This window comes from Amblyomma americanum, chromosome 1, assembly GCF_052857255.1.
Source record: "Amblyomma americanum isolate KBUSLIRL-KWMA chromosome 1, ASM5285725v1, whole genome shotgun sequence".
NCBI classification, from domain to species: domain Eukaryota; kingdom Metazoa; phylum Arthropoda; class Arachnida; order Ixodida; family Ixodidae; genus Amblyomma; species Amblyomma americanum.
In genome coordinates this window covers 427,218,918-427,237,032 of record NC_135497.1, presented here as the reverse complement: position 1 = coordinate 427,237,032, position 18,115 = coordinate 427,218,918, and the positions used below count along the sequence as shown (strand labels likewise).

General features: G+C 49.8%; 1 pseudogene; it reads right to left on the bottom strand.

Annotated features, from left to right (window-relative positions):
• LOC144124878 (uncharacterized) overlaps positions 1 to 13,046 on the bottom strand; it is a 36,512-nt pseudogene extending 23,466 nt beyond the window's left edge.
• Positions 13,047 to 18,115: the final 5,069 nt, after the last annotated feature.

Here is an 18,115-nt window from a genome sequence, read left to right as displayed (position 1 = left end):
GCTAATCGCTTGTTGGTAGCCAGTAATCCAAATACAGATGTCGTCTGCATAAAGTGACATACGCACTTGCCTGCAACTTTTTTTCAACGAATCGGGAAGGCCGGCCATTACGGCGTTAAAGAGCGTGGGGGAAAGAACACTTCCTTGAGGCACACCTCGTGATAGAACCCTTTCGGTGCTTAACGTACTCCCTAACCGTACACAAACTGCGCGATCACTTATAAACTTGTAAATGAATCTTAACATATGGCCCTGTGTGCCCATGCCTTGCAAACTGTTTAGAATTGCGCTCTGAAGCACGCTGTCGTAAGCTTTCGCAACGTCAAGAAAAATGGCTAAGGTGGAAAGGCCGAAAGCTCTCTGGTAATCAGTGTGACTGACCAAGTCTAAGACGCTATCTTGGGCACTAAGGCCTCGGCGGAATCCTGTCATACATGTTGGCAATGCCTTGCTGTCCTCAAGCCACCACGATAAGCGTTCATTTACCAGCTTCACCATCAACTTAGCTACACAGGAGGACAATGACACAGGGCGGTACGAGGCAAGGTCTGTCATGTCTTTGCCAGGCTTCAGTACTGGAACTATATGTGCCACACCTTCCATGACGCAGGAACATCGCCAGTCTCCCAAACTCCATTGATGAAGTTGAGGAGCTCCTTTCTGAGTTGCAAGGGCAGATTATTCAGCATTTGATTGGTGATGCCGTCGTGACCTGGTGCACACCGGCGCCGCAGGCCACTGAGCGCAGTCTGAAGCTCACGAAGCGTGAACGGGACGTCCATGATTGACCTGGAGGAAGCAGGTGGTGTATATATGTCTATTCCAGAATCAGCGCGTATGAGTGCGTCTGCAAATTCCTCTACCAAGCACGCAATAGGTTTTTCTTTGCGTATTGCAAGAGCTTCAAAAGGCTTCGAAGGGCGAGATTCTCCAGCAAGGCTGGCAATAACTCGCCATATTCTCGTAATCGGTGAGAACGCAGTCAAAGTAGCACAGAATGAGGCCCATTGCGACCTGTACAGCTTGTTCGTGTGCCGTCTAATAGCAGAATTCAACCTATTGAAGGTCGTCTTCAGTTGTCTGCCGTCCTTCCGCCTTCTCGTCGTCTTCTCGCTGCGCAAAGGTTCTTGAGTTTTAAATCCGGGGCCGGAAAATGATCAGGTAACTTGACCGCCGTAATTGCTGCTAGCTTACTAGAAATCATTTTGTCAACAACATCACCAGAAACACGTTCTAGGTGCTCTCTGTACCTGTCCCAGTTGACCACATTGCTAATTTTAGGACCATGCATACGAAAGTCGGCAGCAAACACAAAGATAGGATAGTGATCACTTCCCATGCGGTCAGGCGCTGTTGACCAACTCACTCGGACGTCAGGTGAATGCAGTGTCAGGTCTATAGCTGTCGCTGAGGCTGGAAGCCGGAAGAAAGTGGGGCTTCCGTCATTGGCAACACACAGGTCCAAACTGTCAATAGCCTCTACGAGTTTGCGTCCACGGGAATCCGTGTTCCTGTCACCCCAGATGACATGATGGGCGTTGAAATCACCGCAGATGATTCTAGGAGCTGGGCAGCAGTCGCAGAGCTGCTGTAGAAACAAATCCAATGCTACCTTCTTCCGCGGAGACACGTACACGGATGCAATAGAAAGGGTTCGAGAGCCGAGCTGTATTCTCAAAGCCGCTACCTCAATGTCATCCGTGCAAAGATCGGCAACGCTTAGAGAAACATGTGGAATTTCCCTTCTTATGTAAAGCGCAGCACTTCCTGCAGGAAATGACTTTATGCTGCAGTTTTTATGGGCGACAAATCCAGTCAAACGCCTCCCGCTTGGCAGGCCAGAGTCTGACAGGGCCAATACTGGAACACAAGTCTCTTTCAAGAATAGTTTAATTCAGCTAACCGACTTAATATCCTCGCGCTTTTCCACTGCAATATAAAGGGTACTTTTTGGTGCATATGAGATCCACGAGGTTTAACCCCATCCATTTTAGTTCGCAAGGAAGTTTGCTGCGAAGGTAGTAATTAGGGACTCAAAAGAAAGCACCAGCTGTAGGAAGTTCTTCAGGTTGCCAGGCGCCATCGCTGGAACATGTGAACGCAGGGCCCCAAACAAAACATGAAGGAGGTGAGACATACCTTGATTTTTGAGCTCCTTATTTTGCGCAACGCACTCACTTACAACATCGACAAAAGATTCCGACGGGGACACACTCTTGGCCGCAGTAGCTGGTTTTTTTGTCACTTGTGCATATGAGGATCCCCCTTGCCGTGGAGTCTGGCAGTGATCCGGCGACTCAGGAACATGGACACTTTTTGCTGGAGGTCGAACAGTCGACTCGCGCGCACTGGGCCTTGGCGTCTTGCTGGACTCAGGTCTCTTAGGAACATTGTTGGGCAACGCAACAACATCAGACTCCAACACTGGGAACTCGTTTAATCCTGGGACAGGCGTCTCAGTCGGTGGGGTTTTTGGACCAGCAATAAAGGATATCCGACGGTGCAGAGTGCTCACACGGAAGGGGCAGCCTCCGAAACTCGCCGGATGATCGCCACCGCAATTGGCGCAAGCCAAATCTGCCTTGCAGGTTTTAAAGTCGTGGTCGCCTCCGCACCGCTTACAGCGTCGATCCTTTGTGCAAACTTTGGCCACGTGCCCAAACCGTTGGCATCTAAAACACCGTGGAGGAGCTTCAGTGAAATCTGCAACTGCGTGTTTTGTGAATCCCAGATCAATTTTTTCGGGGCACTCTGAGTTGGGAGCGAACGTCAACACTATAGAGTTGGTAGGTTTCGCAGCCAATTCTTTTCCTGGAGACTCCACACGACGCACAAGTCGTTTCACGTACAGTACACCTTGTGGTTTCAGATAATCAAGTATAGGTCGCGTTCAGAATACCACTTTGGTACACCTTTAATAACACAGGTGTTCTTCATGTAGGAATGGGGCAACCGCACGTTAACTTTGATGCCAAAAATCTGAGAGCTCTGCAGGAGCTTGTCAACCTTCTCTTCCGTCGAGACATCCAGCTGAAGAGCCCCGTGCATGGTGAACCGACTTCGAATCGGAGCTGATCCCAGCAGTGATTGAATGGCCGCGAAAAGTAAGATGGGATTCTTCTCTCTTAAATCAACCCCCTTTTCTGTGGGCTCAACCACTACCGGGATCCCTACCGTTCGTTGCTTGTGATGACTCAACAACTTGAAGCCCTCGTTGTCCACGTCAGCCATATCAGCCACTAACTCGTCACCGTCCACGATCGCTGACACAGCCCCACTAAGCGATGAGGTCTCGCTGGAAGGGTGGTCGAGTCCATGTTCTGGTCGCTCCACAGCCTGGGAAGCCATGGCCGCCTCTTCCGAGCCAGCCTCCTTTGAATGGCGTGGTCCCTTTAGGCTTTCCGGCGCCGGAGCAGCCGTACTCTTCCCGTTGGGACAGTACCGCCTTGAAGATGCTGCCGTCCTCGAATAAAACTAGGTAAATTAGTGAAAGTTAGGTAAATAAACAGAGCTGAGGCGACAGGCGATCGAACAACGTCTTCGTCTTCCTCTTCCTCGAAAGGAAATGACGCCTGTTTCACATTGCGCCATTTGGGGGGAGGGCGGGGGGAGGGGGAGGGAAAAGATTTCGCTGCGGGGAAATTTGAGCGGAGAGCCATGGTGCTCTTTACAGAGAGAGCAGTTCAGGCTGCCCATCTAGGCCAGTTGTTTTGACCCGTGTGATTTTAATAGTTGGCACAGTGTTCGAAGACGTAATCTAGCCCTTTCTTTCAAAATGCCGCGGGTTCACCGAGTCATCAGAGAATTCCTAGGATTTCGAAACCACTACCATCGCCACCTGGAGGGAAGTGGCGGAAACGGGGGAGGGTCGTGACCTCCCAGGAACATCAACATCATCATCCTTAATTATTAGCTGCATGCAGGTATTCCTATTTTACCGCACAATAATTGTCTTCGGTTGTTGGGTAATGTACAATATTTCATCAATCTTCTGGCAACATTTAATTTGATAGCGGTATATCAAACTTCCCCGGGCTCATAAGGATACATTTTTAGCATCATCATCATCGCCATCATCTCGAGAGTCAAAGGCATGTGTCGTTGCATAGTCTTTGCAGTATGTCATTCATGAGAACTAGCGCGTTTACCTGCTGGACAATCCGAATGTCATTAATGTGGACCTGGTTGTGGGAACTCTTTCTAATCCGTCATGTGCGCATGTGTAGTAATGTGGGATCCATATGGATCTTGAAATGGGGGTGGAAGGGGGTGGATGGGGGCCTGCTATGACGAGAACTTAAACCGTTGTCACGTGAGCAGGTGTGATGTCATATTACAGCGTCGTCCCGTGATTAGGTTTGATGGCACATTACATCGCTGTCATGTGGCCTGGTATGACGTCACACGCACATGATGGCATAACAAATTAGACTAATTAGGCTTAACATTACTGAATTATATTAATTAGTATTAATTAACTAGGTGACGTCATCATATTAGTCGAGTGACTCGTCGGCTCTTGGCGTCGCATGGCGCCATTCTTGTGGACACTTTTTAGCGGATATGACCTTGAAAGTGAGCCATCTAATGCTTTCGCATGGATAAAAGAAGCCGCTCGCTTCTACACAGACATAAATACAACGCGGCTTGTAAAGTGTTTTCGAAGGCAACATACAGAGGACCGAAAAGAGCATTCTCGCTAAGCCGGATGGAGCTAGAAAATCGAAGTACACTGATATGCGTCTGCATAACCGTCGTATTGGAAAGTACATCGACGACCAGTTTCTTTATATTCGGTAACTATTATCAAGCCTGATAAGTGTATCATGAATACTTCCCTCCCCCCTCCTCCCAATTTATGAAAGATGTTGTATAAGGACTGTGTTTGTCAAATGCCGGTTCGTGCGTGAATGAGCAAGGTGCTTCCAATACGAACAAGTATACACGAAGTAGGTTGCCAAATATTGACACATATAAAGTACTCCCCTACGTACTGGTTTTAACCGCGTATGGGACACCCCTGCCCGCAGGCCATATACTCTCTGAGGGTTCATCCCAGATTATAAGCTTCTCCTATAGCGTGCACATCAATAGTGTCTGTACACACCTAATTAAATAATACCATCATCATTTTGGCTTTCTTGTCTGGCAGGATCCTCAGAATTTTTTTAACCGAAAAACTTCCTAATCGCTTTTTATTTTATTTTCTGAGGTTGAGCAGTCGACCTCAACCTCACAATTTCAGGATGAGGTAAGGTTGAGTGAGGTCAGCAGTGGCCTGAAGAAAAGTGAGGTGAGAGCGTCTAAGGAGACCTCAGCTTCAACTGATGAGGTTGAGGTTGATTCAGGTCTTCAAATTTTTTTTTCAGGTTGAAGTGAGGTCCAGATTTTCGAGGTCAAATGCCCACCTTTGAGTCTGGTGCGGGGCATAGAATGTTCTATTTTTTTGCGAATTATTTTCATAAACAATATGTAAACGCTTGGTTGGACTGTAGAAAGCTGTTTGCCAAATAAGAAGTTTCCTAATTTTGATTTATTACAGTTATTTTGCAACGTTCATTATCACCTCCTGCGCAGCACTTCCGGTTCCGTGCGACATCTGCATGCCTTTGTGAGTGCACTGCGAAAAATTTAATTCAACATCGCCACCATTTTAAACGCACAAATGTAGCAGTGCGTCGTCAGAGTGGCTTGATATAATGGTGCCATTGATATGCCTTGTCACTTCCCGTGTTTTGGCCTATCACTTCTGAAGCCAGATTTCCGAACTTACCCTCAAATTAAGCCGCGTCATCAATAAAAAAACGTCAAACAGATTTGAAAGCATGGGTAAACTGAAAACAGCCCTCTGGAATAAGCACAATTAAGATGTCCGCTATTTTTGTTCGGCGTCTTCACAGGAAATGTGTACGTTCTCCGGAAATATATTTTCGGGTAGAAGTCACGTTTGACCCGATTTTTAAAAGATCCGTTCGTGATTCAAGCCATGGGTAGAAAGAACGATGGGTCTGTATATACATACGCTTCGCAAAAGCTGAGAAAGCATCAGCGTCGTTGGTCACAATGTGAATGGCGAGCTCTTGCCTAAAGAAAAAGAGCTTAAAACGCTGATTCTACCTGAAGATTCTAAAAAAAACAACAACCTTATTTCCTTTTCTTAAAGGGCCAGAGAGAGAGTTTCCCCACGCATGACCCGGATGATGAAATATGGTTCTACTACCTCCCGCGCCCCAAGATAACGATGAGAGAGCAAAGTTTTGCATGGCGTCGGAAAACAGCTGAGCGTACAGTCGCGAGTAAAAAAAGATTAGCACTAATGATTTGCCACCGCAGCTGCAGATAGCAACGCTCGGCGCTGCGGTTACGAACACGCCGGTAACAAATGTGCAAGGTGTGTTCGCAAAGCACGGCGCCGTGCCTGCCGCGCGGTGCGATTTTCATCGCTCCAGTGACGTCATTGTGCTAGCCTTTTTTACTCTCGACTGTACCGTATGTGTGACAGTGAACCATAAGATGGTCAATGGAGTCACCGTTTAAGATATTTGTATGTCCTTTCAGATGCATATTCCCACACCCGCCGTACTCACTAACGTAGGTTCGTGCCCACAGGAAGAGGCAAATTGTTCACTGCTCTAACTTTGTATGATACAAACTGTGAAGCGTGATTGGTTGTGTAACGCAGCTGTCTATATTTCCTCCGCCAGCCTTGGAGCTTCTTTGGACGTTTCGGCAAATGCTTGATAGCTCTTTAGAGTCAGAAAATATGACTAGGGCGTTACATATCTTCTTGAAACTTTTGTGATCTCGTAACCGCGTGAGTTGTTTTCCATTACTTTTTTTTTAACCTGCTGACAAGCACTTCCTTGGTGACCTTATGACAAGATTCAGATGTGGTTAACTTGTAGCACGACACCACAATTTGAATGAGCGCACTCGTATTTTAACAGGTTTTTGACCGAAAGAGTATAGTACGCCTGAAAATGGTTTTTTCTCGCCATTAGCCGGAGGTTTATGAGCGCCACTTATTGTTTGGGGATCTCATTTGTAAAAATTAAATCAGGCCTACTATCTTTAAAAAAAAACTTTTAAGAAGTGAATCGCCTCTCGAAAGAAGTTGGAACTGTCGTCTTCTATAAATGGCTAGTTACGCACTGTTAGATGCGGGCTCCTGGTTCGTTTGTGCCGTCTCTCGCCAAGGTCGGTGTCCCCGGGTTCCGGATCGGGAGACTGCTGTAGTGGGGTTGACGAAGAGATGAGAGGGTCTTCGAGGTGAAGAAGAGACTGAAGGGTTTATTTACATTTATACAAAGATTGAAAGAGTGAATCGGGAGCTGGCGAACACACGCCAGGTCGCTGCTTAAATAGGGTCCGCTGTCCCCAGGTCCCTAGTTGGGGAATCTAGTTCATTAAAAATGCGTCGAATCACTGTGATGTAGATCACGTGTCCAGTCTTCCGGGTCCGCCCCCATCCACACACTCTTGCCACTTCTGGCAGATTAGTGTCCGCGCTGTCCAGGCTTCAGTGACGAATAGCCCGAAGGGGGTCCCATTGAGAGCGTCGAAGGTCATTCACCTGCACTTCACAGCGGTAGCGTGGGGCGAATGGATCCCACCGCAGTTCGCAGAAGCTTTCACGTATGGGTGTGGGAAAGCACAGTCTAAGTCGAAGTTGTTTTCGAAGCATGAAGATTCCAGAGACGTTGGCTTAGTCAAACCCGGCCGCATTTGTCACGGCTGATTTGCAGTTCCGCCGCTCGCCGGCTCCCCGTCGTCCCCTCCGGGAGAAAAATGTCCCGGGTGGGTCCGGCGTTGAGAACAAAAGAGAGGTTCACTAAAGCCTTTCTCAGACAGCGGGGAGCCGTTTCACCCCTTAAACAGCAGGGGGGGGGGGAGGGGGGGGAAGGACCCTTGTAGACGCCACCACCTGCACTCGTAGCGCTGCAACCACATCGACGGCCCTTTGAAGCCTCGGTAGATTGATGATTCCCAGTGGCTTTAATATTCTTGGCATGTTGGAGTCTCCAAACGTAACAGCTCCTCCGCGGCCAGGACAATCTCGATCGGCCAGTGGTCACAATCACTGGTCGAGGAGAGATGACTTGAGTTGTAGCGTGGGAGGCCCTTCTGCATCTTGTCTGCAAGCACAGAGTAGAGTCCTAAACCTCGGACAACGGAGGCATTAGTCGAAATCAGCCACTCAACATGGCGCCACTCCCCAGGCAGTGCACGAAATTCACCCGAGAGCCGCCAGGCTGTTATGCAATACTACTGCATTATCAATGTAAACGTAAGCACAAAATTTTGTAGCTGACAGCAATAATCTCGGCTACTAAGAACAGCTTCCATGTCTGCCAAATTCGCTGCCAAAGTCCGATTCGCCGAACACGGCTTGAAGAGAGGTGGCAAATTTGGAAGCAAAAGAAAAAGGATAATAGGACACCACGCCAAAACAAAGCTAACTAGTACCTAAAAAAATACGAAAAGGCACCAAATTGCCACCGAACGGATACCTCAATTATGGGAATAACCTGCTCAATCCGTCGGCATTTCCATGACATTTGCCCCTTTTGTATCGCACAGAAAAGTTATATTGCTGGAGGGCTAGACTCCATCGAAGCAAGCGGCCATTCTTGGGCGACATTTGACGCAGCCATGTAAGCGGACAATGATCTGTCTCGAAAGTAAATTTCGCCCCGTAAACATAACAGGCTAGCTTCTGTGCGGCCCAAACCAGACAAGCGCATTCCTTTTCCGAAGCGCTGTAGGCTTCTTCCCTTACGGTTAACTTCCTGCTGGCATAAAGGATAGGGTGCTCCTCATTGTCGTCTCCGACTTGGCTTAATACGACCCCCATACCCCGGTCGCTGGCGTCACACTGGACCACGAATTCCTTGCTGTAGTCCGGCGCGCGTAACACGGGCCGCGAAACCAGCACGCTCTTCAAGCTCTGAAACGAAATTTCTTTTGCTGCGTCCCAGATAACGCTATTCGGCTTTTCCTTGCGAAGCGCATCGGTCAAAGGACTTGCTAGCTGTGAATAGTTGGGTATGTACCTTTGGTAGTACCCCACAAGACCGAGAAATGACCGTACATCCGTCTTAGTTCGGGGCTGCGGGAATTCAGCGATAGGGGCTATCTTGAGGTCTGACGGTCTCCTCGTCCCTCTACCGACAACATGACCAAGATAGGTGACATGTGAGCAGCCAAAACTACATTTTCGGCCTTAATGGTTAGCCCAGCGTCCCTCAAACTCGTCAGTATCCTCCTGAAATGGGAAACATGGTCTTCCCAAGAGTTAGAAAAAATGGCCACATCGTCAAGGTAAGGCAGCGCGAAATCCTGCATGTCCTTGAGGATGATGTCCATTAGCTTTGAAAAGCTAAAAGGTGCATTCTTTAGCCCAAAACTGAGCACCAAAGGTCGGAATACCCCCATGGGAGAAATAAATGCTGCATACCGACTCGCGCTTTCCGAGAGGGGGACTTGCCAGTACCCTCTCACCAGGTCAAGGGTGGAGATGTACTGTGCCGCGCTAACTGTCTCGATCCTTTCTTCGATGTTCGGTATTGGGTACAGCTGGTCCTTTGTTATGGTATTCAGCTTCCTGTAGTCCACGCAAGGTCGCGGATCTTTGCCTGGTGCCTCCACGAGTATCAGCGGGGAGGTGTAGTCGCTCTCTGCCGGCTCTATCACGCCAAGTTCCAGCATGTGCTTTATCTCCGCCTCAATTATTTCTTTCTGCCTTGGAGAAACTCTGTAGGCTTTTGATCTTACTGGATCGGTCGAAGTTAGCTCTATCTCATGCGTGATGAGATTTGTCTTCCCCGGCCGGTCGCTAAAACTCTCCCGGAATTCGCACAGCAGTTGCCTCAATTCTTGGAGTTGCTTTTGTTCTAGATCCATGGTGCTCGCGGATCGGGACACGATTTCCTCTATGCTGTTGGTAGCATTTTCTTTCATGCTGCCTTTCCACTCAGGGTTTTCGGTTTGTAGCTCTTCGGGGATATTTACGGCCATGTTTACAACCCCGCTCCTTTCTACATAGGGCTTCATTAAATTGCAGTGATAGATCTTTATCTGCTGTCCTCTCCCTGGCATTTTCAAAGTGTAGTTGGTTTCTGAAATCTGATCCAAAACTTCCACTGGCCCGTCCCAGTGAACTTCCATCTTATTTTTGCGTGCGGACCTGAGAATAAGCCCACGATCCCCCGTCTTGAAGGTTCTCAGTCTAGCATTCTTGTCGTAGTACTTCTTCGCCGTGTCCTGAGCTGTTTTGAGATTTCGATCCACTAGTTCTCGTGTGGCACTCAGGCGGTTTAGTAACTGCAACACATACTCCACTACTGACTGACTCTCTCCTGTCCCCTCCCACATTTCTCTAAGCATCCTAAGCGGGGAACGAAGAGCCCTTCCGTACACTAGTTCTGCAGGAGTGAAGCCCGTCGCTTCGTGCGGTACTGTTCTCAGGGCGAACAGCGTTGCCGGGAGGCAACTTTCCCAATCGTCTTTGTGCTCATAGCAGGAAGCACGTAGCACTCTTTTGAGCACTGAGTGCCACTTCTCGACGCTGTTCGATTGAGGGTGGTAAACGGAGCTATGAATCAACCTCACCCCACACCTCTGTAAGAACGTGGTTGTGAGTGCGCTCGTGAAAACTGTCCCCTGATCAGCCTGAATTTCTGCCGGAAAGCCAATTCGAGCGAAAACGGACAGGAGACCGTCCACTATCTCTGCCGAGCTAAGCTCCTTTAGCGGCACCGCCTCCGGGAACTTGGTAGCAGGGCATATCATAGTGAGTACGTACTTATAGCCTGACTTAGTTCTGGGTAGTGGCCCGACGGTGTCAATGACCAGACGTCGAAAAGGCTCCGAGATAAGCGGCACCAGCTTTAGCGGGGCCTTCCATCTTTCTCCTGGTTTTCCGGTGCGCTGACACGCGTCGCATGACTGCACGTAGCGTTCAGCATCTCGGAAACATCCCGGCCAGTAGTATTCCCCAAGCAGCCTTTCCTTCGTTTTGTTTACACCTAAGTGCCCTGACCAACTGTTTCCGTGACAGAGGCCTAAAAGGTCAGAGCGGTACTTTTCAGGCACGACCAGCTGATCAAGCGTCTTCCCCTTTTTGTCCCTGTAATGGCGATACAGCAATCCGCCTTTGTGGTGCAATGTCACGTTACGCCTAGCAATACCCTCCTTGGCTATTAAGTGTAACTTTGACAAGCTAGGGTCTCTTTCCTGTTCTGTGATTAAGGAGTCTCTGTCAACGCGCAACAAGCGATCCATGCACAGGGAGGTGGGCAATAACATGGAGTCTGGACTGCACGCTTCTTGTAGGCTGGCATCGATGGGGCTACCTTCGGTAACAGGTTCCTGCTGCTGTTCATGTGCTCGAACTGCATTTTCTTTGCTTGGTTCCGCAATCTCGGGAATTCCCTCCCTCTCACCAGTTGCCTCTGATTCCTGGCTGTACCTAAGCTTGGAAGCAAGCTCGCGTGATTTGGACCTAGTCAGGGCTTTCACTGTCCCCTCAGCCAGCTTCTGACCTCGATCGCAAAGCAGCTGATTTGACTTATTGGAGAATAGATACGGGTACTGCAATGAAACAGCCGACGAGACGGCGGCTTCTGTCACTAGCTCGCCGAACGGGCCGGAAATCACCACCCTTGCCATAGGCAGGCACACACTCTGATTTTCTAGTACCTGTCTCTTATCCATGCTACTTCCCCAGTAAAGTCTTCCTCCTTGACATATGAGGGGTGAACAATGTCCATTGTTGCCCCGCTGTCCCGAAGGACCCTGCACAATTTTCCATTTACTTGGAGTTCGTGAATATATGGACGCAGAAGTTCCAAATTCTCATCACTGTCGTTGGCATATGAGAAAGCTAATCGCGTCTTCGTACACCTTGCTGCAATATGTCCAGTTTCCTGACAGTTGAAACAACGGAACGGCTTCCTGGCCTCGAACTCCTTCGTCAATGCTTTCTGAGCTACGGCCTGCTTGGCACGATCCTCAGTTTTTTCTGGGGCCTGTTTAGTGCCCTCAACTGTCTCGCGATTCCTAAATTGCGATCGATTTTTGGGAATGAAACGCTTCCTTAAACCGAACGCTTTCTTTTCAGACTCGCTTGACTCGGAACTCAGCTTTCTCCGTGTTGCATATTCGTCCGCTAGTTCTGCAGCTTTCTCCACTGTGCTCACATTTTCTCTGTCTTGCACCCATAACTTAACGGCCTCAGGGATACTGTTATAGAACTGCTCGAGGCCTACACATTCGACAACCTTATCTTTGGTGTCATATGCCTCCGCGCCCTTCAACCACTCTGTAAGGTTCGCCTTCAAACTGAATGCGAATTCTGCATAGCTCTCGCTGCTTCTCTTGCTGGCACCTCTGAACCGCTGTCGGAATTCTTCTGCCGAAAGTCGGTACTTTCTTAGCAAACTCGCTTTAACCTTATCGTAGTCATCGGCATCTTTCGCGTCAAGCCTCGCGACTATAGTGGCCGCCTCACAGGGTAACACCATTAGTAGCTTTTGTGGCCAGGTCTCCTTAGCGTAACCCCGTTTCTCACACGTCCTCTCGAAATTCACGAGGTAATAACCAAGATCCTCGCCAATCTTATACGGCTGCATCAATCTGTCCATAGGAAACGATTCGGCCTGACTCACTCTCTCTGGAGTCATGCCTCTCGAACTCTCACATTCCAGTTTCTTTTGGTCATTCGCAAGCTGTAACCTTCTGAGCTCCCGTTCCTCTCGCTCGGCCGCTAGCCGTTGGCGCTCATTTTCCTCTCTCTTTCGCTCAGTTTCCTCTTTCTTTCGCTCAGTTTCCTCTTTCTTTCGCTCATCTTCCTCTTTCTTTCGCTCATCTTCCTTTTTCTTTCGCTCAGCTTTGAGGAGTTCCCACGTATCGCTAACTGTTTCTTCATTAGCGGTTTCCAAGAGCAATGTGCAAATGTGTGACTTTTTCATCTTCTCCTCTACATCTACACCCAACTCATCACACAATGACAGCAAATCTGACCTTAGCAACTTCATTAGATCCATGTTTGCTGCTCTGAGCCTTGACTTTGCTGAACAACTGTTGACGTGAGCTACACGCAATCAGACTCACTGATCAACTTCCCTCGATTCCCAGCAGTTCAATGTACTAACCCAAACAATTGAAGCCTGGCGAATCTCAAGCAAAGTTCAAGCACTCACCCACGGAAGCAACATCACGCCGCATGGTCGATCCAACCGCTGCCAACCAGTTGTTAGATGCGGGCTCCTGGTTCGTTTGTGCCGTCTCTCGCCAAGGTCGGTGTCCCCGGGTTCCGGATCGGGAGACTGCTGTAGTGGGGTTGACGAAGAGATGAGAGGGTCTTCGAGGTGAAGAAGAGACTGAAGGGTTTATTTACATTTATACAAAGATTGAAAGAGTGAATCGGGAGCTGGCGAACACACGCCAGGTCGCTGCTTAAATAGGGTCCGCTGTCCCCAGGTCCCTAGTTGGGGAATCTAGTTCATTAAAAATGCGTCGAATCACTGTGATGTAGATCACGTGTCCAGTCTTCCGGGTCCGCCCCCATCCACACACTCTTGCCACTTCTGGCAGATTAGTGTCCGCGCTGTCCAGGCTTCAGTGACGAATAGCACGAAGGGGGTCCCATTGAGAGCGTCGAAGGTCATTCACCTGCACTTCACAGCGGTAGCGTGGGGCGAATGGATCCCACCGCAGTTCGCAGAAGCTTTCACGTATGGGTGTGGGAAAGCACAGTCTAAGTCGAAGTTGTTTTCGAAGCATGAAGATTCCAGAGACGTTGGCTTAGTCAAACCCGGCCGCATTTGTCACGGCTGATTTGCAGTTCCGCCGCTCGCCGGCTCCCCGTCGTCCCCTCCGGGAGAAAAATGTCCCGGGTGGGTCCGGCGTTGAGAACAAAAGAGAGGTTCACTAAAGCCCTTCTCAGACAGCGGGGAGCCGTTTCACCCCTTAAACAGCAGGGGGGGGGGGGGGAGGGGGGGGGGAAGGACCCTTGTAGACGCCACCACCTACACTCGTAGCGCTGCAACCACATCGACGGCCCTTTGAAGCCTCGGTAGATTGATGATTCCCAGTGGCTTTAATATTCTTGGCATGTTGGAGTCTCCAAACGTAACAGCACGTAGCCGATTAATGGTCTCAGGAGCGAGCGATTTGAATTCCGAGCAATGTTTTCGTTAACAAAGCTCAGGAATATGCTGCTAACTTCGGGGGCTACCAGCGATGCGATACACACACCTCCTGTGTGTACAAGAAAGAAGACTTTGCGACTATCAGCCGTGGGCTATAAAACACAGAAAACACTTTTCCCTAATTTCTTGCAAAGAAGCGCCGCACCCTTCAATGAAACCCCATTTATTGTTGCGTTCATTTACGAAAGACTCCGCGCACCTTATTTTTTTCGTTGTGCAGGATTAGCAGGATTAGCATGGATTATGAACATTAACACTATAAGCAAGTGAAATTTCTCGGGATTTGATTTTTTCTTCTGGAGCCTGACGAGAATTTATAACGTAAAAGAGTATAACAATATATATGGGAGGAGAAAGAAGTGTTTGAAATACAAATATTCAGTGACCCCACAATGCACATCTCGAGAATGCGCCGAGTCTTTTTTTCACGCACAATGCACCGGAAAGGTGTTGCAGGGCATGCAGCCGGCAGGGGCGCTTGCGCGCTGTTGCGAACAGTTTCGGGGGCTTTACGCGACCACACAGTGCGTTTATTGCACAGGGTCATTTGCGCCCGATAAGCTGCAAAATAGATAGATAGGAGGAATGATAGCTTCACAAAGCCTCTTCATCGTTACTATGTGAAGCTACAAGGCGCTAAGGGGCATTCCTCGAGGTGGATGAGATTTTAAACTAGTTCAATCAAGATGCACCTTTCTGCGGAAGCAAATGGAAGCATTACCAATCAGCCGCATATGTAGCAAAATAAAAGATGCGTTTACTTTCTGACGGTCGTAAATATTCCCTCGTTTGAAATCTAATTCATTTGCCGGGATTGCCTCAAACAAAGCGGACCAATGTCTCTGCCGCTCGTGCCAGCTCGTGTGGTGCTGGATTGGGCTAGAAGGAATTTTCTTCCCGTTCGCATTGTCTGCGAGGGCTGCACAATTTTCCTTCGTAGGCGAATCAGTGCGATCGCCTGGACGTTGATTGTCCCTCGCTTCCAGCCTCACTGTCGCGCGAGGCAACAGGCCGAAACATTTGGCCGGAAGGTCAGTGGGGGCGAGACCTGTGGTGCTGGTGCAGCAGCGCGCGGATCGATGATGGCAGCAGGAGGGTGGCGCAGTCACGAACGGGAGGCGCTGGTGCCCCCGCCCTGGGCGTGTGCCCCGCAACACGCGAGGTCGTCCGCCGTGTACTGGCGGAGATTCTCCGCTCATTTCGGCGGCCGACATCCCGGAGGAGGGGAGCGCCGGTGGCCTGGGCTGCCGCTTCGAGCTTAGGGGTGCGTGTGTGTGCACGCGGTCATAGCGCACGTCACCAGTATGCGCTCCCTTAATTAAAAAGAAAAAAAAAGAACTTCCAACTTTCTCCGCGGTCAGCAGTGTAGGCGTAGCACGAAAACTTCACCTGCTGGCATGCACTACGAGGGGTATATTCGGCCGGGGAGTGGGCTCTCAGTGCACGGTCGCCAGGGTCACGTGATCCAGATCGGCCTCGGAGTGGGCAGCTTTCGCTTTTTCGCCCCTGAGTACAGCGAGAGTTCCTAGCCATGTGTTGCAGGATAAGCTGCGTAAGATGCTATTGACCTATTCAGCAGTGCTTCAGCTTTCTTTCGCCCTTTAAGAAGAGCTGCCGCAAAACTCTCGTCAACGCAATGCGCGCTCGCCAAGATAACTCGCGCGCCTCAGTAGCAGAAAACGTGTTGTTTCCGCCACGTTGGCCGAGTGTGCTGGCCCTGAGTTTGCCGTAAGCAGGGCCAACGTGGCCAGATCAAGTCCAACAGCCAGCTTCTGCAATACCGTCCCACCAACCGCAGTGGCGCATTGCCTGTGCTTTGCTGGTGCTGCGCAGCGAATTCGCTGTTTCCAACCGGCAGCCGCTGCATTTCAAGGGAGCCGCGGTGTGAGTGCCCGTCAAAGAAAAGGTCCCACTTTATCGAAGCAAAACGAGAACCCTCCACTATACGGCTCTCCCATAGCCACAGTGCTGCTTTCTCAATCAATCAATCAATCAATCAATCAATCAATCAATCAATCAATTCAATCAATCAGAATGTTGCGAAGCTGGGCCAGTTCGTAAACTCCAGCCATTGGTGACACACGCTTATACGCATTAAAAGTGAAGGCGAAGCATTGATACCGACGACAGCAGGCGAACAGGCGGAGCGAACAAGACTGTGTTATTTCGTGTTCATTTCGTTTGTTCTGGTGTTGCGTTCGATTTTCTGCGCTTATGTTTAGGATGGGCCCAAACTCGCCTAACAGGCTTCTAACAACGACGTCACGGCTTGCCTCAGCAGCCGCGCTGACAGCGCAGGAAATACAGCTATAGTCGCTGAAGACGGAATCCTCGTAAAAGTTACTCGTCTAATCTCGCGCACACTGTACGTGGCTTATAGAGACCTCAGACCTCACTTTTTGAAAGCTAATGCGCGATTGGGGATATAGCCGGCAATGTTCCTTCAACGAGAACGGAAGCAGCACTATTTACGGGCCTTGTCATTGCGCATATTTATTATATGTTGTGCTGGTCCCATCGGAATGGGCATGCGTGCGTCGACGAAAGGAAAGCAACTCGCAGGTCAGCACGCTTTTTAAAGCACTCTGAGGCGGCGTCCACGCACGGTAATACCGCCGGAAAGGGGCAACGGGCACATCTCTGGTACGTGAAATGCTTCAGTCCCAAATGTCGCCAGTTCCCGTTTCCTAAAATAATTCCTGGTGGGGAAGTCACCTCGTCTTTCAGGAAAAAATGTACACGTGCCCGACAGCCCTCTTATAGAGAGAGACAACAAGAACCGACATCGCTCATGAAGAATAAAGTGCTGGACGAAGCGAGCCTTCAAAGCTAGAATTTCGGGCTATTTTCCTTCGTTCTCATCCTTTCGTTCCCTCCCCTCTCCCTTTCGCGTTACGACAATGAAAAGCGCGGTCGATAGTGGGTGTGCTTGCCACAAGCACAGCTTGCCCGTAGTAAGTGGTCCGGCGGTCGACTGCGCCAGTCACGCCCTTGCCCATTACCGCGGATATTTGCCCCACACTTCACCGACCGAAGCCTCGTTTAAACGCGCCCCGAGCATGAGGGACACGCTTCTTTAGCGCTAAAACAGGGCGGAAAAAGAAGCAGCACTCAAGGACATCGATACAGCCTGCACTCCCAAGACCCGCATGTCCTGATCATTCCGTCTTATCCTGTTACAGCGCATTGAAATTGTCTCTGCATGCCGAAAACAAACTGGCGAAGCTCTCGGTGTGTTATCCGCGCCCCCTCATCGAGAAGCGCTGTACTCATCTGAAATCTGGCTGGTCGTTTTGTTTTCACCATCGAAGCGTCGCTCGCTATGGCCGCATCGCGAGTTATGGCATTTGTTGCACTGCGGCCTTTTCCGTCTGTTAAGCCTCAATCAAATCCAGGTAGCGGCGAATTCGCATTTCTACTGGCGTAAAAGGAAAGAAAAAAAAAGCGCCTGTGTTCTGTGTGATGTCATCGCACCAGGTGGTCGAAATTAATCCGGGGCCCTTCACTAGAGTCCCTCATAGCGTCCCCCTCGCAGGAAGAATTTTATAGATCAGGTTCTTGGCACGTAGAAAGAGGAGAATATCAGTACTAACATCTCAGCGCAACACGTCGCCACACTCTTGGTTTAAATCAAAACATCCCATCATCCTTCATCCTCTCATCCTACTCGGTAGAGCTCACGCCATCAGAGCAGAAAACAGCAGACATGTTCGCCAACCTGAACGACCGCATTGACCGCTCCTCCCCAAAGGACGCTACACCACCCACCCCCCCCCCCCCCACACACACACACACTACACTGCCGCTTCCAGCGCTCCACCACCACTCTCGTTAACCAACCAACCACTGCTCCGCCCGCAGCCTCTGGCCCCCCCTTTCACTCCGGCCCAGGTGCAGCACCT